The sequence below is a fragment of the Chionomys nivalis genome, chromosome 10 (assembly GCF_950005125.1).
Source record: "Chionomys nivalis chromosome 10, mChiNiv1.1, whole genome shotgun sequence".
NCBI classification, from domain to species: Eukaryota; Metazoa; Chordata; class Mammalia; order Rodentia; family Cricetidae; genus Chionomys; species Chionomys nivalis.
The window spans coordinates 63,318,405-63,340,967 of record NC_080095.1 but is presented as its reverse complement, the minus strand read 5'-3'; the positions used below and the strand labels follow the sequence as shown (position 1 = coordinate 63,340,967).

The window sequence follows — 22,563 nt, the reverse complement described above, 5'->3', positions numbered from 1 at the left end:
GCATTTAATAGTAAATGTATGCTTCAGATTTGACTCAAATTGTGGTAGTGGTCTAATTCTCACCTTTGGGGTTGACAATGGCTCAGTCATAAAGTGCTTGTCATTCATTGTCAGCCTGAGGATCCAAGTCCAGATCCCCAGCACACATAGTCTGGGTCTGTAATCCTAGCACTGGGAGACTGAGGCGGGTGGATCCCTGGAGCTGGCTAGCTGATGGTCTAGCCAAATTGGTAAGTTCCAGGTTCTGTTAGAGACTCTGTCTCAAAAGATAAAAATTGGAAACCGTTGACTATACCTAACTGTAACCTCTGGCCATCACACACTCCTGTTACACGTATGTACCTGTTCTCTCTCTCTCTCACACACACACACACACAACACATGTACATATAACAAAAGCATTTGTTCAACTATGTTCATAGCAGCATTATTTGTAATAGCGAGAACCTGGAAGCATCCTAGGTGTCCTTCAATGGAAGAATGGATGAAGAAAGTGTGGAATATATACACATTAGAGTACTACTCTGCGGTAAAAAACAATGACTTCTCGAATTTTGCATGCAAATGGATGGAAATAGAAAATACTATCCTGAGTGAGGTAACCCAGACCCAAAAAGAAGATCATGGGATGCACTCACTCATAATTGGTTTCTAGCCATGGATAGGGGGCCACTGAGTCATATAAAGTTTAGAATGGCAAAACTAGTAACATTTGTTTGACCTACTGTTTCAGATTCCTCCAACAATTCATCACATTGACATTATTTTAAATAACGTTTAAATGTACTAAGACTCAGAGTCAAGCTGCTGAAGTATCAAGCTTATCTTCTGAAGTTATTTATTTGCCTGATCTTGGTTGAAAATTGCAGAATTAACCATTTTCTGCCACCACTACCACCTCAGCACTGTTGAAAACTACATTATGACAATGAATCATCTTTCTTTTTAAACTTCAAACATTTTATGCTAATATCACAATATAAGCCAAAATCAATACCACATGGAGACTTTTACATAGTACCAAGCTTGGCTGCTAGCTTGAGACACAGCATTTGCATCCTCTAGCCACAGCTTTTGTGTGCCGAACCTGAAGGTACTTCCCAAAATAGTTCACCTCAATAGTTCTGTTCTCTTAGTAATCACAAGGGATTCATCATTCCCAGCTAACCACCACCAATCGTCCCAGCAACGGGTTCGTTTCTATAGATTTCTTTTTCATTTATTTTATTCAACTTGGAAAATGAGTATAAATCCCAGGGTGTTTGTTGAGGAGGAGGCTGGCAACTGATGGAAATGGGTGAGAAGGGGCAGGGTGCAAACATCACAGTGTTTGCTTCAGGTCCCTGCCTTAGAAAGAGAGGGTGGGTGGGATAGGTTTAGCTGAGAGCTCAGGTCTGGTGGAACACCATGGTGAGGAGGCCTAGGATGTAAGCCACCACCAGCTTCTGTCCCAGGGACACATGCAGAATTGGGGACAGCTGGCTGCCAAGTTCTTCCTTCAGTGGCAGTAGCAGGAAGGTCACAAAGATGATACCTGCCAGCAAAGAGCATGATGGGGCTAGTGCCCAGTTACCATGTGGGGGGGGAGCATTCTTCTATGGGTGTCTGCCTGGCATTGGTCCTGTCCACACAGGAGGCCCTGGGCTGATATTGGCTGAGAATGTGCCTGAAGCTCTAGGGTGTACGCTGCGGTCCCAAGAACAGACGTGATGTCTTTTTGTCCATCCACACATCTCTCAGCCCCCTCCTCGGATAGCTCAATGCAAAATCAGTCCTGGATGTCATAGAGGCTGGGGATCAGACCATGTGCCTTATCATAGTGTCAATGCAAGACGGAGGCCTCGCGCACTCTTCTGAACTGAACACCACATATTTAACAGGTGTTGTACAGAACATGGAAATGAAGTGCAGTCGGTTGCAGAGGGTCAGCAGCTGCTGGGGTCCACTCCTTTGCTCTGCCCCAATACTAGGTTTGGGGGAAAGATGGGTCCTGACGGAGGAGGGGAGTCCTGGGTCCCCCACCTAGGGTCTCTGAACCCACAAACTTCCGGTCCTGGGGTGCCCCACAGTGAATGCAGGCTCTGGGAAGTCAGACATCTGAGGACTGAGTTCAAGGGGCAAGAGGACTTGTAGAATAGGACTTGTGGTCAGTTTCCTCTAGTCAACTTGTGGCTAGGATAAGGGCGTCATCTTCCAGAGAGTTTCACTTCTAGAGATGCTTAATCCAAAGCATCCCGTGGATGGAGGCCCTGATAGAATCTCCACTTCCCTCTGAAACTTCATGGGCCAGGTCACCCTAATTTCCACTTCTCTTAACATTTGTACTTTCTAGGCTCCCGTAAGAGTCCATGAAGCTCTGTGGACTTGAAGGCTTTATCTATCCAAAATTGTCACAATCTCTGCAGAAAGAAATATGATCAGGTTTTTTACAATACCCCTTGTTCCTGTCTCCCTTTTCTGTTCTAGTTTGGTTTCTGTTGCTGTAATAAACACCATGATCCCAAGCAACTTTGGAAATAACAGGTTAATTTCATCATACACTTTCCATCATCAGGGAAACATAGTGCGGGCACCCTGAGGCATAAACAAAACACAGACCACAGAAGAGCATTGCTTACTGACTTGCTTCTCTGACTTGATAAGCTACCTTTCTTTTACAGCCCAGGACTACTTTCCCAGAGTCAGTACCACCCACAGTTCGGTAAGAGCTCTCATATTAATTGTTAATCAAGAAGATGCCCACACACATTCTCACAGACAATTTGATGGGAGCAATTTGGTTGTGGATGCTTCCTCCCAGATGACTCAAGTTTGTGTCAAGTTGACAAAACAAAAAAACTAACTAGGATACCAGGTAACCAAAATAATTCAGAAAAGAATAAAGAAAATTTAACAGAGTCTAAGGGTCCTTCCTATTCAGTACCATCAAGAATGATTCGTCAAAGAACTTATAAGAATATATAGTAAACAACCTTCCTCAAGACCCAGTAACACCATTTTGGGGTATATATCCAAGAAATGCTCAATCGTGCCACAAGGACATGTGTTCAACTATGTTCATAGAAGCATTGTTTGTCATAGCCAGAACCTGGAAACAACCTAAATGCCCCTGAACCGAAGAATGGATAAGGAAAATGTGGTACATTGACAAAATGGAGTACTACACAGCAGAAAAAAATAATGACTGCTTGAATTTTGCAGGAAAATGGATGGAGTTAGAAAACATCATTTTGAGTGAGAAAGACAATTTATCACATGTACTCACTCACAAGTGGTTTTTAAACATAAAGCAAAGAAAACCAGCCCAGAAATCACAATCCCAGAGAACCTATACAACAATGAGGACCCTAAGAGAGACATACATAGATCTAATCTACATGGGAAGTAGAAAAAGACAAGATCTCCCAAGTAAATTGGGAGCATGGGGACCTTGGGGGAGGTTTGAAGGGGAAGGGAGAAGCAGGGAGGGGAGCAGAGAAAAAATGTAGAGCTCAATAAAAATCAATTTAAAATATACAAAAAGAAATATATAGTAAAAGAAGGATACTTTAATAAAAAATGGCCAAAATTTTCTTGAATTTAGTGATAGACATTAACCTGCTCACAGACTGAATTGGGCTGCCCATTTACATTTTATAGTCTTAACACAATGTGACTGTTTTGAGAAGGGTGTTTTAAAAGATAAAGTCAAGAAAAACAACAAGGACCCAGCACTCAAAAGGTTTGGTACATTTGTAATAGGCACTAGATTCTTCTCTTTCTCTCTTCCTCTCCCTTTCTTATTCCTTAATTTCCTTTTCCTCTCGTCTCCCCTCTCCCCTTTCCCATCTCTTTTTTCCTTGTCTGTGAGAAAAGCCAAGAGAACACATAATGAAAAGGGTGACTTTGGTAAACCAAGAAGAGAGGCCTCACTAAAAAACCAACCCTGCTGACACCTTTCTTCATTACCGATAGCCTCTATGTGTAAGACAATTGAACAAATATGCTACTTTACACAGTGAAAGCCTCCCTGCTAAAGTAACACTTGTGCAAAAGCTTGAACAATATGAAAAAGCCAAAACATGGTGGTGTCTAAGGGGAAAGAACACATGATAAGACGGAATGCTTGGGATACTCAAAGAGATGTCAAGAAACCCAGTGCAATAAGATGAGAATGAATGAGAATGGCATTAGGAGCAAAGTAACAATGAAGACCAATCATTGTGATCATTGAAGTAGGACTTTGGTTTTTATTTTTAGGAGTCACAAGGAGCCATGACACAGTTTAGAGCTGGTTTGATATCACCTGAAAGCTATCATGGAAGGATCATAATGTCTACTTTACCATCATACTTGATTCAGTTTATAGGCAACATAGCAGCCGAGACCACCAGTTTTATAATGCCAGATATATGCACTATGCCATGCAACTCATCCCTTAAATAGATTGGTAGTTTGCGTTTAACATCTCAATTCCTTCACATAGCAATCTCATCTGTAAATAAGAAACTGTTTAAAAAGAAATTAAGTTCTTTCCTTGGTCTTGCACTCTAGAATTCCAAAAACTTAAGTAGATTTCACTATTATATTTGCTCCTTAATTAAAGTAGCAATTCTCAATCAGGGCTGGTTTTGCCCATTAGGCTCTATTAGATAATATCTGGAGCCATTTTTTGACATTATAAATGAGGAGAGAGTTTATAGCAATCTATAACTCTTGGCATCTACTGGATAGAGGCCAGGGATGCTTATAACTGTCTAAAAACCTTCAGCAAATAATTATCTGCTAACAACACTTTTGATGAGAAATCCTGAACCAGAGAACAAAAAATTTGCATGCGTACTATTCATTTTGTTGTTTTTCTGATTTCACATCTTATAGGGTTCCAGGTCTACTGATAATTATTATATGAGACTATCTATTATATGAGACTATCTATTATAAGAGACTATCTATTATATGAGACTATCTATTATATGAGACTATCTATTATATGAGACTATCTATTATATGAGACTATCTATTATATGAGACTATCTATTATATGAGACTATCTATTATATGAGACTATCTATTATATGAGACTATCTATTATATGAGACTATCTATTATTATATGAGACTATCTATTATATGAGACTATCATCTATTATATGAGACTATCTATTATTATATGAGACTGTCTATTATATGAGACTGTCTATTATATGAGACTGTCTATTATATGAGACTATCTATTATATGAGACTGTCTATTATATGAGACTGTCTATTATATGAGACTGTCTATTATATGAGACTATCTATTATATGAGACTGTCTATTATATGAGACTGTCTATTATATGAGACTATCTATTATATGAGACTGTCTATTATATGAGACTATCTATTATATGAGACTATCTATTATATGAGACTATCTATTATATGAGACTATCTATTATATGAGACTATCTATTATATGAGACTATCTATTATATGAGACTATCTATTATTATATGAGACTATCTATTATATGAGACTATCTATTATTATATGAGACTATCTATTATATGAGACTATCTATTATATGAGACTATCTATTATATGAGACTATCTATTATATGAGACTATCTATTATATGAGACTATCTATTATATGAGACTATCTATTATATGAGACTATCTATTATATGAGACTATCTATTATATGAGACTATCTATTATATGAGACTATCTATTATATGAGACTATCTATTATATGAGACTATCTATTCTGAAGAATGTTGTGCCTTGATGACTTTTTGGTAAACAAAACACTGTTGAAAAACCAAACCAAATCAACCAAACAAACGAAATCTTATTGCCAAGAAGAGTATGGATGCACAATGAAACCTTTCTGGAAACACCCTCATTGATAATCATTTCGGTTAAGTTCAGTCCTAGGTATTTTGGAGTTTTGAGACTCTCATTGTAGCTTTGGCTGGAAACTCATTATATAGAATAGGCTAGCCATGAACTCATAGAGATCTTCTGCTTGCATCTGCTTCTATCTCTGTATCTGCCTAAAAGAGTTTTTTTGGCAAAAGGATATCCTGGTGATCTGAGAGCCAAGAAATTACACAAAATCACAGCACACAACACAAAAGAGATTTATTGAGGGACAGGAGGAAGGCTCTCTATGAGTGGGGATAGAAAAAAGAAAGAAACCAGGCCATGAGGGTTTGGGCTTTATAGGAGGTATGGAACATGTGAATAGGGAAAATACAAGACCATAGTGAGTGTGGAAACCTGTCACATTGGCTGTTTATGATGAGGGAACTCTGACACTGAGTCTGCTGAAGGCAGGGTGAGGGTAGGGAAGCATCTGGCTCTGGAATAAGAGTGGTTCTCAGTTTACCAACTCTGACTGCTAGGATTAAATGTGCATCCTACCATGCCTGGCACGTCTAGTGTTCCATTAGAACCTCCTAATTACCCCTGCACAATCTGGAAAGCCCCATTCCTCCCCTATTCATCTCTCTCTCCAAACTCCACTCACTCAGAGAGTCTCTTAATAAAGAAAAGGTGCCAAAAAGCACAGTTCTGCCTTCTTTCTTGACAGTTATTGCAATGTACTCTATTGCTACCAGTAGAGCAAACCCCAGGTCAAGCTTATGACCATACTTGGGTATAAATCCAACTTCTTCCAGACATGTCATCACTCCTTGCCTGTAACCTAGAAAGTTTCCCTCTTTTAGTCTGGAGGTGCAACTTCTCCAGCCTCAATCTCTGGGACTGAAGAACTCACCTGGGAGTTATTTTGCTCAAATAAACCTGTTGTTTATCAGATCTGCTTGATCTGGCTTACTGCATTGGTATTTTTAAGGCGGTTGTGAAGTGTGATTATCTTCCTGATTTCTTTCTTCAGTATGGTCACTTTGATATATAGAAAGTCTTATGCTAATGATTTTTTTGTATCTTGATTCTTTTATAATCAGGTACTTGGCTAAAACTATTTATTAGATCTACAAGTTTTCTGATGGAGTTTAAAGGCCTTTTAAGTATAGGACTATAAACCCTCATACTACTCTTAAGGCTATAAGAGTCATTTCTAGCTCCTACAAAAAAAAAAAAAACCTCAAATATCAGGCCACAAAATCACAAAATCCCACCATTCCCTGAGCTTAAAATCCTACCAATCCCTTACCTTAAAATCTTACTAGTCCCTGGCCTTGTTCCAAGATCAGACTATAAACCCCACTCCTACCAGCCCACCCCCAAGAAACCCTGTATAAGGTCTGCCTCCTGTTCAGTTCTTTGTTGTTTCTCTTCCAGAGACACTCACCGTCTTATGTCCTTCCTATTAATCTGTTGTCAGAGGTTTGTTGTGCAGTGTGGCTGGGGCATCCCATGGATCCTGACTGCCAGGATACCTTTCCCCTCACAGCCTCAACACTTAGAACTTGCAAATTGTGATGATGTAGTTTCTTATGGCTTCTACCTCCTTTAATTGCTTCTCTTGCCTTATTCCAAGACTTCAAACACCATATTGAATAAGAGGGAGGAAGAGGACTGCCTCTCTCATCATTGATTTTAGAAAAGAAAATGATTTAACTTTTCCCATTTAGTATAATGTAGGTCACATATTTGTCATATTTAGCCCTTATATTAAAGTATGTTCCTTTCATTCCTAGTCTCTTCAGAGCTTTATCATGAAGAGAAGTATAACTTTGTCAAAGGCCTTTTCTGCATTTATTGAGATGACTTTTGCAAATTCTATGTGTTGGATTCCTTTTAGGCATTGCCTGCAAAGTGAATGCGATGACCATTAATTATTAAGTAGTTTATTGTCTTGCAAAGTTCTCCATAAATTTTGAAAGGTAATTTTGTGGGTCGTATTAATTGTGGAATGTATTTACTCACAGAGCTTGAAATACATCTTTGTATGCTTTCCTAGTTTCTGAAGTTTCTGCTGAGATGTCTGATGCTTACAAGTTAGCATTTCCTTTCACAGCATTTAGCATTATTTATATGCCTTAGCATTTTAGCTATACTATATAATAGAGATGTAATAGAGAGGTTATTTTGGTCATGCCTACATGGGATTCTAAATATCTCTTGGGCTTTGCCTTAGTTACTTTCCTATTACCCTGACAAAATACCATGACCGAGGCAACTTAGAGTTTATTGGGCGAATTACAGTTTCAGAGGGTGAGTCTCAGGACAGAGACCATGACAGCAGGCAGGCAGACATGGTACTGGAATAGTAACTCAAAGCTTACATCTTTTTTCCTTTTTATTGAAAAGAAATTATTTTCTCACATAATATATTCCTCTTACTACTTATCCTCTCTCTATTCCTACCAGTTCCTCCCCACCTCCTCTTTAATCCAAATCCATTCCTTTTTTCTTTCATCAGAAAAAAACAGGATTCTAAGAAATAATAAAATATAACAAAAAAATATAATAAGTGAAGACAGAAACTATCACATTGAAATTGGACAAGACAAACCAAAAGAAGAGAAAAAAGCCCAAAGGAAGGTACAAGAATAAGAAATCCACTCATGTGGGGGCCCACAAAAGTGGGTTCACTCCACTTTGACTGAAGGTCAGAGAGCCTAGTCTATTCTTGCTTTTTCAATGTTTTTGAGAAGTCTGACTTAAGGAGCGGCTACAAGCAAGATATCCTGATTTAGGGTGTGGTTATTTGGTGTTTTGGATATTCAGATGGCCCATAGATGTGTATCTGCTCCATCTTGACTAAAGGTCAGAGAATTCAAGCCTATTCATGCTCCTTCAAGGATAACACAGGAGGTTTGACTCAGGGAGTAACTGCCTACAGGATACTTGGTCTAAGGTATAGTCACTGCATTTCCTCTGCCTAAAACATCAGAATACTTAACTCGGGAAACAGTGCCTTGAAACAACTGATTGTTATATGTTTGCCTTTGTGTCATGTTAAAGCAGTCTTTTGCCTTCTTCCCCCTTTTTGGGATGGGGTGTATAAGCATATGGAAAATAAACATGGGTGTATTAGGATTCAGTATTCACTGGGCTACCGTCCTGGTTCTATTCTATGTCTCTGTATTTTGTTCATATCTCTGTTTCTCTTGTCTAGCATTTCTAATCCACATGCCCCACCCTGGAACGTACAAACCCACCGAGGCTGGACTCCAACAGATGTCACCCTAACAGGTGGCTACGACAGACTCATTCACACACTCAGGAATCCCATATGAACACTAAACTGGAAGCCATAATATATACAGGGCCTGGTGCAGACTTGTGCATTTGGCTGCTTCAGTCTCTGCGGGTTCATATAAACTTTGGAGAGCTTACGTCTTGAGAAACAACCATGAGGTAGCAAAGTCTTACTGGGAAGGTCTGGCTTCACTCTCTGTCTTTGTTTCCCAATCATGAATGTGATGTGCCGCCACATCCTCCCACGGCCATGGAGTCATGAACTAACTACCATGTCTTTACGGCCATGGTGGAAAGTATACCTTGCAAACTGCTAACCACAACAGGTCCCACTGCTTGTAAGCAGCTTTGTCAGGCATTCATTATGTTACTAGGAAAAGTAAGGACTCTGTCCAGGAGTCCTCAAAGTCTGTGGTCATGGTTGGTGGTTTGTCTTTTCTACCTTCCTTCCCTTCCTTCCTTCTTTATTTTCTTTCCTTCTTTACATCAAAATGTAATATTTTCTAAAGTCACTGATCATTTTAAAAGTAGGCTTTTGAGAGCCGGTAGTTGGTAACACATGCCTTCAATCCCAGCAGTCTGGAAGCAGAGGCAGGTAGATCTCTGTTTCTTTCTCTTTCTTTCTTTCTTTCTTTCTTTCTTTCTTTCTTTCTTTCTTTCTTCTTTCTTTCTTTCTTTCTTTCCTTTCTTTCTTTCTTTCTTTCTTTCTTTCTTTTTGTGTGTGTGTGTTTTGTTTTTAAGAAAAGGTAGGCTTTTGAATTCAAGCATTTTAACTATTTCAGCATGTTTGGATTCAGTAACGAGGAGTTATCGTTATGGTCAGGAAGACTCATCTCAGCTTGATTTTCACTTATTTTCATGTTTCTGTGTTATGATTTGTTCATATATTGGGCTCTGCATTTATTTGATGAGCAGCCCATTTTTGAAGACCCAAATCTCCAGAAGTTTTCAGAGAGGAAAAAAGAAGCTGTTATAACAACAGCACACCAGACCAGACTAGAACAAACCAGACCAGAGAGAGAGACAATTAAAATTATTGGAAACTACTGACACCAAAACCCAGCAGGAACAGGGAGAGAAAACTCAGGAGAAGGAAAAAGAAAAGTTGATTGTACAGTAAAGAAAATGCACGAAAAATTAAACATTTATAAAACAGAATAAACTATAAACACAAAGCTTTAAGAGAAAGTAAAAGTAATGCAAAACACATAGCAAAAAGATAAAAGCAAACCCAGGAGCATAACAAATAAAAATAATTTTTAGAATGGCAAAGGAGTGGAACAGCTCTTTCCTTCGAGTCTGCCTGGTGGAGCAGATGACAGTAAAAGATGGGGTCTCTTCCCTTCTTCCCTTTCAGGATAGAGCTCAGTCCAGAGCAGTCAGGGCTGCTACAGTTCTGGAACTTTCCTTTTCTGCATTCAAACCTTCACTTTGCATCCCCTGGGTTGGGCAGTTTCTCACTTGCTCCAGAGAATGCTTTGGGTTGGTTCACGTCCAGGACCAGGGATATATCTCAAGTGCCCTGGAGACTAGAAAAAGCAAAGAGTGCTGAACTCCAACCTGGAAAAACACTCTTTGCTTTTATTTCCTACTCTTCATTAAACGGCCTAGAAGAGAGTTGAGGTGTTCGAGCTAAGTACCTGGACTAGCTTCAGAATCCTTAGTCCTGCTGGCAGTTAACCCATGAGGCAGAGGGGCCCATGACTATAGATTCTAGGCTCTCATAACGTTATCCTCAGGTGAACAGAGTTTGCTTCCTACTATAGACGGACAGGCACCATTCACATTTCCATCCCTAAAGTCTTGCTGCCTGAACTCAGCATATCCCCTTCTCACTTAGAGGCTCTGGCTGTAACTAGACTCTCTGACTTTTAACTGTTTGGTATTGTCAGACTTACAGTGTAGTTCAGTCTCAAACAAGACACCTCCTTTCATGTTAGTGTCTATGTAAAGGCTATTGAAATAAGGGAGCGATAAAATGTGCTTTGCCTCCAAAGTTGACCAGTCATACCAAATTTTCCAACTGGGTTTGATGCTTGTGGGAATTGCAAGCATATCCTAGTCTCTTTTGGTCAGGGCCTAGCCCTAACATTTGGTCAAGACTGATGTGTTTCTTTCCCTGCTGAGAAGCCAGAGGTGGATCACGTGATGTTGACCCCCATCAATGCATATCATTTGATTTCTCTGCTTTTCAGCCACTTTATCATCTTTTCTAAAAATTCTGATATTCTTCCAATCTCTCTATCATGGATCACATCAACCCCTTTCTGTCCTGAGCCTCTTTCATGCATACAGAGGCAGCTCTTTATCATTTTACCTTCAAAGGCTTTTTGTAAGTTTTTGTCAGCTCTTTCATTTGTCTCCTTTAAATGTAAAAGTTTATCTTTCTCTTTAAACTAGAGTTTTACAAATTACATTTTATTTATTTGTTTTTCCCACACCCACACACGCTACAATGTGCAAGTGAAGGTCGGAGGACAATTTGCTGGAGTCGGTTCTCCCCTTCTACCACTTGGGTGCAGGGGATCAAACTTAGGTGATGTGCTGGCAAATTATATGTCAACTTGACATAAGTTATAGTCACTGGAAAGGAAAGGACCTCAACTGAAAAATGCCTCCAAAACATCAGGTTGCAAGGCATTTTCTTAATTAGTGATTGATGGGGGAGGGCAGCCCATGGTGGTGTTATTCCTGGGCTGGTGATCCTGGGTTCTTTGAGAAAGCAGGCTGAGCAGCCATGAGGAGCAAGCCAGTAAGCAGCACCTTTCCATGGCCTCCTGCCTCCAGGTTCCTGCCTCCAGGTTCCTGACCTGTTTGAGTTACTGTCCTGACTTCCTGTCCACTGAAGGACTATGATGTGGAAGTATAAGCCAAATAAATCCTTTCCTCCCAACTTGTTTCATCAAAGTAATAGAAATCCTAAATAAGACTAGTGGTCAGGATGGTGACAGGTGCCTCTCCATTCTCCATACATTATCTCCCTTACCCAGGCTTACTTCCCTACATAATCAGCAAGTGCTGAAGAACCCGGTCCTGACTTTCTTCTTTGTTACTTATCAGACATTCCTTTGGCTATCTAATTCCATGGTTTCAGTTATAATTCATATACTGCTTGACGCTCCTTACCTCCGATCACTGAACCCATCCTGCACCTATGCCTGTTTACATTCTCAATCTCACTACCACCCTGACTTGAACTAAGACCAGATTCCATATTCTAAGGTTCTGTCCCTGACTCCAACATTCTTGTCATCCTTCAGTGTATTTCACTCTTCAAATCATCCTGACTTACATCTCCAAGTCTGTTTCAAAGTCAGAACACTCTTCTCTCTTCCAAGTTCTCCCAATATGTGTGTTTACAGTCAACAAATTTATATTTTTAATATTTTAATTAATATTGTCTCTGACTTTTACCTTTACTATGCTGCCCTAAGTAAAACATGCTTTCCCCAGAAAACCCTGTAGGCAGAGGCTGCTTGTTCATTTCCTGGCCACCAGGACCCAAAATAATCAAACAGAAAGTATATTAATTGCAATACTGTTTGGCCAATAGCTTAAACATATTTCTAACTAGCTCTTATATCTTAAATTAACCCATTTCTACTATTTTATATTTTACCATGAGGTTTGTGGTTTACCAGCAAGGTTCTGGCTGGTGGCTCCTGTCTTTCTCCTCTGGCGGCTATATGACATCTTCCTTATTCTGCCTACTCTCTCTATACATCTCTGTTTGGATTTCTCTCCTGGCTTTACTCTACCAAGCCATTGGCCGAAAGGCAGCTTTTTAAAACCAATGACAATAAAGCATACTCACAGCATACAGAGGGGAATCTTAAACCAAGACTCTTGTTTCCTTACAATCTTCTGGAGTGATAACTATCTATCTCCCATATTATTAAACTCCATTCTCACTTCAAAACCATAACCATTTCTTTTAATTGGCTTTTCAATAAACCTTTTAATTGGCAATTTTTGTATGTTTATCATATATATGTGGTATTAATATATATATAGATTGCAGAATGGCTAAATTGAACTACTTAGCACATTTATTACTGCACATACTTTTAGCATTTTTACTTTAAAAATATATTCCTTTAGAAATATAAAAAACATAAAATTCACTGTTATTAACTAACTTTACCATTTTGGATGAAAATCTATTAAACATGTTCTTCCCGTTTAACTGAAATTTTAGCATGCTATAGCATCATAAGTTTGGGCAGGAAAAAGAGAATCCTGGGGCAGATATCACTAATTTTATTACTTATAATGCAATCAGCATCTGGGCTTGAGAGTGTCATAATTTTCATTTTCCCTGCCTCAGATTCCATGGCGACACTGGAGATACAAGCCCAAGCAAATGTCGCATCCATAACGGAGTTTGTCAGAACTGAGGTTCCAAACATAATAGGGGGCACGTCTGTAACTTCACAACCTTTACCCCAGAGGAAGTTATTTTTGTCATTGTATCACCAAGAAACCTAGCTATCCTCCACACTAGAGTGAGACACGATATTTGCCTTCTGATGCTATTGACTATACCATGAGAAGGAGGAGGAGGCCCAAAACAGCTTTTTTATTAAACAATGGTATTCACAGCACACAGGGGAATCCCACATCCTCCCACAAGATATTTAAACTGCCCCCAGAAAACAGACATATAGTTTTTTTTGTCTCTCTTCCCTGTCTACTCTCTGGAGGGTCAGAAAATCATTCTGAAACATTTTATCCATTAAGCGTGGGCTTTTTCTAAATGGTGTGATTTGGATTGCTGCATCAGTGGAGAGGTTTATTGGGGTGCAGAAATTTTTCAATTAGTTCTTTTGAAGCTTGTCTAGTTCTGGATTTTTTTTTTTTTTTTTTTGAGACAAGGTTTCTCTGAAGCTTGGGAGTCTGTCCTTGTAGACCAGACTGGCCTCAAACTTACAGAGATCTGCCTTATTCTGCCTCCTGAGAGCTTGGATTAAAGACATGCACCACTGCACCTGGATAGAATTTTTTTTTTTTGATATCTACATTTTTGTTTGCTCCCTTCCCTTCCATCCCTCTTCCCGCCTACACTCTAACATGACCCCCATGTTCCCAATTTACTCAGGAGATCTTGGCTTTTTCTCCTTTCTATGTAGTAGTTCTAGAATATTTAGACCAGGATTTTTTTTATTACAGTTTTAATCTCATTGCTGGCTATACATATGCTTAGATTATTTGTTTTGGTAGCCCTCCACTTGGACATTCACCAGCCAACTGATGAGGCTAATTTTGAAACAAAGGACAGAGTACTTACTCTGCATTTCAAGCAAGAAATTGTCACCCACAATAAAACTGGAGTTCTGTTAATAGGCAAAACCAGGCACAATGTCTGTTGCTTAGAAAATCTACTGTGTATTGTTTCATCTCTATTCTACCATCACCTAATTTATTTCCCACATCTTTACAATGATTTTCTATCAGGAGAATTTATGGAAATAAATGTCAACAACCATTGCTATGTTGCCAAGTCCAAAGATTACTTCTCTGATATCATTTGGTTAAATTTCTCAGTGATAATTGAAAGCAGAAGCCACTCCCTTTCTTTCAGCATTATATTCTTCTAGTTGCTACAATACTATGCTTTTCTGGACTTCTTTCTACTTAATAATCTAATCCTTGTTTTCTCTCTTGGTCCTCTCCTTATAGGAAGTCTTTAAGGAGACTGGAAACCTATAGGGATTGTGTCTATGCTCTATTCTTTTGTTTATAAGTGTTTTCTTTTCAAGTGACCCCACCTAAGCCCCGAGTTAAAACTAATATCCAACACTATGACTTTACCAATTTTGGTTCCAGAAGGAAACACCTAATTACTTTCTGAGCCCCAGGATTAAACAACTGATTATATGTATTAATTTTCTTACTTGCATATAATTAAAGGTAAAAAATCTATTGAACTGGATTGTTTGGATAATCTTTTTGTACACTGTGAGAAAATGTGTCTCTGTTTTAACTGACTTGCCTAAAGCACCTTCTGATTGGTTTAATAAAGAGCTAAACAGTCAATAGACAGACAGGAGAGGGTAGGCAGGACTTCAGGACAGAGATAGTAATTCTAGGAAAGAATCTGAGGTGGGAGAGATTCACCAGCTAGATGCAGAGGAAGTTGGATGTGTGGTACTGAGGAGAGGCAATGAACTATGTGGCAGAATGTAATGAATATAAATGCATTAATTTAAGTTTCAAGAGGTAGTTGGGAACAAATCTAAGCTAAGGCCAAACTTTCATAATTAATAAAAAGTTTCCATGTCATTATTCTGGAGCTGTCAGTTCAATGAAAGCTTAGCTATACTTGGCATAACTTTTTAGAGAAACTTCTCAGACCCCTTTCTTTCCTTATGACTGTTTCTGAAATGACATCATAACCCACACAATGGTTCTTTTCAAAAACACAGGAATTATCTCTGATTAGAAGGGATCTTCTAATTTCTTCACATCTGGCCAGTAGCACATACTGTGAATTTTACCTTTAAAATGCATCCTAGTCTGGCCGACTTCTATCTCTATTGTCATCATATTAGTTGAGGCATAGTATAGTTTGCTTGATATCCTGGAGAAACTTTTAGATTATTCTTCACTCATTATTCACCAGTTTCCTAATAACATAAATTAGACGATTACAATTTCCTGTTAAAAAGTCTGCAGTGGTTTTCAGTTGCATTAAGAACAAATTAAAAACTATAGCATTTCAAGGCTCTGTTTGCTAAAAAGTCTCAATGTTTTGTCTTATTTTAACCCTCTCTGTTCTGGTCCCAATACAGTGACATTTATGATTTTGCCCTTGTCAAGCTTGATCTCTGCCTCTTGAAATTTACACTTGTGAAATAGAACACTCATCAATGAGATGCTTAAATGCAAGTCATTGGCAACAAATACTTTTGAAAGTGGGAAACAATTATTTTTTGGTTGGGAGGGATAATTATTAACTGTGGATGAAGAGAAAAACATTCTACAGCAATTTCTGAAGGCAGCATGACAGTTTCTTACAAAATGAAATATACTCAAATAACTCAGCAATTTTGTCCCTCTTTAGCTACTCATGTTAATCGAATCCTCATTTCCATATACTGCAGACAGATGTCTATAGCAGTTTTATTCATAATTGTCCAAACCTGGGTGTAGCTGACGTGTCTTTCAGTAGGTGGGTAGAAAAACAAATTGTTTTATACCATAAAACAAAACATGATTATAAAAATAAGAAATAAGCTAACAAACCGTGAAAATAGATAAAGTATCCCAGGTGTGGTGGTACATTCCTGTAATCTAGGAACTTGGGAGCTTGATGCAGTAAGATCAAGAGTTCACGGACATGTTTAACAATACTGCAAGTTATAAGGCATTTGGGATACATGAGACCCTGTCTAAAAGACCAAAAGGAAAAAAAATGGAAAATTAATGTTTCCACAGAATTATAGACAAATATTGCTTACTGAAGAACTAGTCTAAAAAGGCTATCCCTTTGAGAAAAGGCAAAAATTAAGGTGGTGATGAAGATCAGTAGTTTTCAGAGGTGAGTTTTAGAAGAAGGGAGAGAAGTGAAGCACTGGGAAACTTTGGGGGAATGAAACTATTCTAATATTGTAATAGTGGGCACATGATACGGTACATTACAGATGCCATGGAACTGCACTATGAACAGCATAGAACACATAACTTATGTAAACTATGGACTTGAGTTGACGTGTCTTAGGTTCTATTGCTGTGACTAGACACCGTGACCACGGCAACTCTTATACAAAGAAAGCATTTAATTGGAGCTTGCTTACAGTTTCAGTGGTTTAGTTCATCATCCTCATGGCAGGGAGGAGCGTGGCAGCATGCAGGCAGACATCATAGTTGAGAGTCCTACATCTGGATCTGTAGGAAGCAGGAAGAGACAGACTGGGTCTGGCTTGAACTTTTGAAATTAACTGATCCCAGTGATAACTTCCTCCAACAAGGTCATATGCCCTAAACCCTTTCAAGCAGCATAACTTCCTTATGATCAAGCATGCAAATATATGAACCTATAGGGGCATTCCTTTTCAAACCACTATATCAGTTATTTTTATTAATTATAACAAATACATCATAGTAATGAAAGATCTTAATAATATGGGAAACTTAAGGAAAGAACTCTGTGCAATCTGTTCAAGTTTCTGTAAGATTAAAATTGCTTTAAAAAGCCTAGAGCCCAGCATGGTGGTACATGCCTATACACTTACCACCTGGAAGGCTGAGACAGAAGAAAAATGGTTTAAGTCCAGTCTGGACTACACAGTGAGAGCTTGTCTTAAAGTAAAAAGTCTGCTGCAAAGAGAGGCTTCTTTGATGAGGAATTAAATCTATACTTGCCTGTGGGTAGAAGGATAAGTATTTAGAATTTACTTAGGATTCATGCTGGTTCAATGAAGAGGAAGTACAAGGTTCACCTCTTAGAACCAAGGCCTGACTAGCCCTGGGAAGCTAGGTAGGTTTCTAGTACCATGCATAATGCCCCTTCTGGTGTGTAATGCACATGAGATTTGCGGTGGATCAGTGGTTACATACTCTTCTGACATGTGTGAAGACCCAGGCTAGATCCTCAACTCTGAAAACAAAGGATTCAAAAATGAATCATGATTCTTTAGAAAAGTGATTTGTAAAAGGGGTATGTTTCATGATGTATTGGAAAGTCATGAAATTCAATGTGGACATTTTAATAGTAGCTATTATACTGTGGGGCAATGGTTTGTACCCTGTCAATTGTATTTTAATAAAACTCTGATTGGTCAGTAGCCAGGCAAGAAGTATAGGCAGGAGAACCAGGCAGGAAGTAGAGGCAGGGTGACGAGAACAGGAGAATTCTGGGAAGAGGAGTCTGTAGTCCTGATCCAGCCACAGAGCAAGCAAGATGTGACTGCCTCACTGAAAAAGGTACCAAACCACGTGGCTATCACATATAAGAATAATGGGACTAATATAAGATATAAGAGTTAATAAGAAGCCTGAGCTAATGGACCAATCAGTTTATAGTTAATGTAGACCTCCGTGTGATTTCTTTGGGACTTAACCACTGTAGGAACTGGGCAGGACAGAAACCTCAGTCAACACTATTATCTTTATTTTACTATCATATCTTTAGTTTCATTCCAATCCAGAAAATACCACTGCATATGAACTGAGTATCTTCCCCAGGGAATTCACTCATCACACTTGGCTAGGGTTTGAACATGAAATGCCCCCTCTATTTGCTCAAATACTTGAACATTTTGTTTTGTTAAAGTCCTGGCAGAAATGGAGATATTCCAAAGAGATACTTTTGCTCCTCCTTTTGGCTATCAGACTACTGAGGCAATGAAGCCTAAGAATTTGCAATTTTCCCAGAAGTCTCATACAAGACAAAGGCTAAAACCATTGTACCAGCTAGAGGGAGATCTTGTTTCCTGGAAAGCCATTTCACAGTTTTGGCAACTTGACAGTCCACCTTGCAGAAGAGTTTGAAGTTGAAAGACAGACCACACTTTAGATAGGACTGCTTAGTTATACATACCTGTTGCCCTCTAGTTAGGGCCCTGAACTTAGACTTGGGGTATGGGAGAGGTCATTGGATGTCTATGTTCCTCTTCCCATTCTGTCCACATTGAATATATTTTTTTCTGCCTTTCATTATTAATTGTCTAATTGGCCTCTTAATGCTAGGTGGCTGAACCTGACTTGTTAGGGATGCCTAGTCTCTGACCTTGACTTTTCCAGTTGGATGCTTTATTTTGGAGGTTGTGGAACTTCTGGTAAATGAACCTTTGCGAGAGGAAATGGGTCACTGGCAATGGGTTGCATAGCCCAGCCCTATTTTCCATTTGTTCTCTGCTTCTTGACTGTGGATGCAGTGTGACCAGCTATGTAACCATCGTGTCATTATGACTCCATCACCAAGATGGACAGTATCTCTTCTTAGTCTGTAAGCTTTGTCTAAGTGGTACTGACTTGCAGGCATGAAAGATGCGAGAGTGAAGGGGATTGTGGGTTTGTGCTAAGGTTCCAGGAAGCTGAGGCCAGGCAACATGTAGCAGAGCAAGATTCCGTGAAGAGGTCCTGATAGGCTGTTGTTGGAGGAAGGCTGCTTGTTGGTTCCTGACTGCTCAGCCCCGAAATAATCACATAGAAACCATACTATTTGCAGTACTGTTTGGCCAATAGCTTAAGCATATTTCTGTCCTATACTAACCCATTTCTAATAATCTGTGTATCACCACATGGCTGTGACAGATGTCTGTCTGGAGAAGGGCTACATGCTTCTCCCTAACTCTGCCTCCTTTCTCCCTTTCAGTTTAGTTTTCTCTGCCTAGCTCTGTTCCCCTATAGCTCTGCTATAGGCCCAAAGCAGTTCCTTTATTAACCAATGGTATTCACAGAATAAAGAGGAGAATCGCACATCAGGCTGTGGCATGGAGTTGGGTAGATGATATTAGAGATGCCAGAACTGTGGGAGATCCACTGAGAAAAGCTGTAGACCTGGAAGGAAGCCAGCCCATGACAGAGGCCACACGAGTTAAAGGCAGTAGAGCTTGGGTTCAGAGGGTTGTGCAAGGCTGTTGGGGCCCAAACAGTTTTAGCCATGGAACGTGGAGCTTCAAGAAACTCTATTGTGCTGAATTTTAGTGTTGCTTTGATGTGACTTTTCCCTTGCTAACTTGTTTTCTTTGGAACACAATTGTCTACTGGAACACAATTTGAGTTTTCAGTTTACAGGGGCTCATGATTAAGAAGTTTGTTCCACCTCTCTCTTTTGGAAACTGTGTTTTGCTATGTATCCCAGACTATCCTAAAATTTATGATCATTCTTCAAGGGTTTAGGATTACAGAGGTGCACCACTATAACCCTATTTTTAATGGCATTTTATGTGCATAAAAATATGATTCAGCCCTGTAATATAAAGCATTAAATAAAATTAAAAACGCATTTTTAAGGCTGAATCCGTCACAAGTCACTTCAGAGTACCAATAATTGGTTACATGAATAAACTTTTAAAAATATTATACTCTATTTACTCCAAATAATTTAATCCAGTTCGTTCGTCCTTTTCCACAAACTTCACCTCTTTTGGCCCTTCCTAGTAAGTTCCTTTCACTGTCTTTGCCCACTAACTTTGGTGGTCCTCACCACTTATGTTAGTTCTCTGCTGGGGACATAAACACTACTATTAGTGATAACATTATTATCCTAGCATCCAGAAGAGTATTTTGCACGTAGTACGCACTCAGCAAATACTCAGAGAATACTAGGTAATGTAATTAAAGTGACTTTTAAACTCAATACTAAACTGCCAGTGTTAAGTCCCAGCAACCTGGCCAAGGTGGAGGCAGGAGTTCTGCATCAGACTGGGCAGCAGAGAGGCCACTTCTCTCCGTCTTTCTCAGAGGAAATACTTGAATCATTACCAGTTACATCAGTTCAGATAAAATTCCAAGTTACCTTTTTAACTCCGCAATAAAGCAACATCCTTGGCATTCAGGTTTTTCTTTGAAATTCAGAGACCGAACATTTGGTGAATGCACATGGTCTAGAACACTCTCTCTCTAGTCCTGAAGTAAAAACTGCCACCAGCTTTAAAGTTTTTCTGAAACGTTCTTTGGCCAGCATCAAGGTCTCACTTCGGCTCACTTTGCAGCGCCCTTCCTCCGGTGCGCGCGCAAACCTAAACCCACGAAAGGAAACCACAGTTCTGCTCAGTGAAGCTCGCCCACGTGAGACTGAGACCACGCACCCCACGTTTCTCCTCCTCTAGCCAGACCAGAGTTTGTCTGGACAGCAGTCCGCTACTCCCCAACGGGCGACCTCGGCCGCCTTCCTCTCCAGCACTTCGCCTCACTCCCTGCGTCCCCAGGCTCGCCGGAAGCCCCGCCCCGAGGTCGCCAGCGGGCTCGCGCATGCCCGGTGCGCGCAACCTCGCGGCGCGCTCCCCCTCTCTGCCCCGCCTCTTTTGGTCGTTCGGGGGCGCGCGTAGCGGGCGCGCGGAGATTGGCTGCTTCGGTGGCGGCGCCTCAGGCCTGAGAGACTGCGCGAGCGAGCCGAGTGGGCGCGGAGGGTTCTCGCGGCTCCTTAGGTAACGGCGTGGACCGGGAGAGCTGGGAGAGGGAGGGCAGATCGTGGTGGGCTGCAGCCGGCTCCCCACTTCCGGCCGCAGCCCCTGGAGATGCGAGGAGGTGTGCATGGGATTGGCCCGGAGCGTGTCGGCCACCCTCGAGGGCCGGTGTCGCGGGGTTCTCAGGTGACACACTGCTCTTTCTCGTCAGGTTTCGGCACGGGCTTGCAAAAGTTAAAGAGACTGAGCATTGATCAAAAGTGTGGGTTGTTTTTCCTCTAAGTCTTGGCGAGGTTGGGTTTCAGCCCTGGCTGGACCGCGGATCCACTGTGTCCTTGCGGGACACTTGAGCACTTTAGAGTTCTCACCCTGGAAAGTGCAAGCCAAACTCCAGGGTCGCTCAACACGCGCGGAGCCCGCTGCAGTAAGAGCGCATGGATGCCGACTCCGCGTTCACAACATCCAGGATTTTCGAGACAGGGTTTCTCTGTAGCTTTTGGTTCCTGTCCTGGAACTAGCTCTTGTAGACCAGGCTGGCCTCGAACTCACAGGGATGCGCCTGCCTCTGCCTCCCGAGTGCTGGGATTAAAGGCGTGCGCCACCACCGCCCGGCCAGGAGGCGACTTTTCTGGCTGGAGTACCTCCCAGTGGTACTTACTGGTGAAGTTCTTGAAGCTCCATGAAAGGAGCTAAACTACCAGATAGCAGTACAGACTAGGGTGGTCTAAACAAACACCTTTCCCCGAGAACAGGCCTTTGGGTGGGCTCCTTCAAGCATTTTATGCGAGTTAATTCCCAGTGGTCGTGGACAGAGTTAAGGGAGGACAACTTTAACCTACTAATCACGAGTTACTCACTTTACACAGTCCAAAATGACAGTTATGTAATCATTACATAGGCTGTCACTATATATATATATATATATATATATATATATATATATATATATATATATATTACCTTTGTCAGTTTGCCAGGAATTACCTCCATCAGATTGTCCTTTGGGCATGTCTTTGGACATTTTCCTGAATTTGATTTGGGTGCGCTCAGATCACTGTGGGTGGTATCACCACTGGTCAGATGGTCCTCAGGTGTATAAGAAAGCAAGCCAAGTAAGTCATTGTCTGCTTCAGTTCCTGCTTTCCGGTTCTAGCTTCGAGCAACTTTGGTAGCTTCCCTGGGTGATGGAAGCCCTCCTCCTGCCCCGCATGTTGCTTTTAGTCTTGGTATTTATCAAAACAGTGGAAACCAAACCTATATAACACTATGCCAGTAAAACTAATTGAGGTTTACTTTTTATAAGTGAGATAATATGAATTGTTTCATTAAAGTAATGATGGCAAAACAAA

The 22,563-nt window shown here is 40.3% G+C and overlaps 2 protein-coding genes and 1 pseudogene across 2 annotated transcripts in view; 1 reads left to right on the top strand and 2 right to left on the bottom strand.

Annotated features, from left to right (window-relative positions):
• Slc25a21 (solute carrier family 25 member 21) overlaps positions 1-16,972 on the bottom strand; it is a 487,785-nt gene extending 470,813 nt beyond the window's left edge. The window contains exon 1 of the mRNA XM_057782797.1: positions 16,937-16,972. The gene's annotated coding sequence lies outside the window, so the exon portion shown is untranslated. The remainder of the gene's footprint in view (positions 1-16,936) is intronic.
• LOC130882283 (motile sperm domain-containing protein 3-like) lies at positions 1,389-21,343 on the bottom strand (annotated as a pseudogene).
• Mipol1 (mirror-image polydactyly 1) overlaps positions 21,153-22,563 on the top strand; it is a 233,773-nt gene continuing 232,362 nt past the window's right edge. Inside the window, exon 1 of the mRNA XM_057782609.1 lies at positions 21,153-21,235. The gene's annotated coding sequence lies outside the window, so the exon portion shown is untranslated. The remainder of the gene's footprint in view (positions 21,236-22,563) is intronic.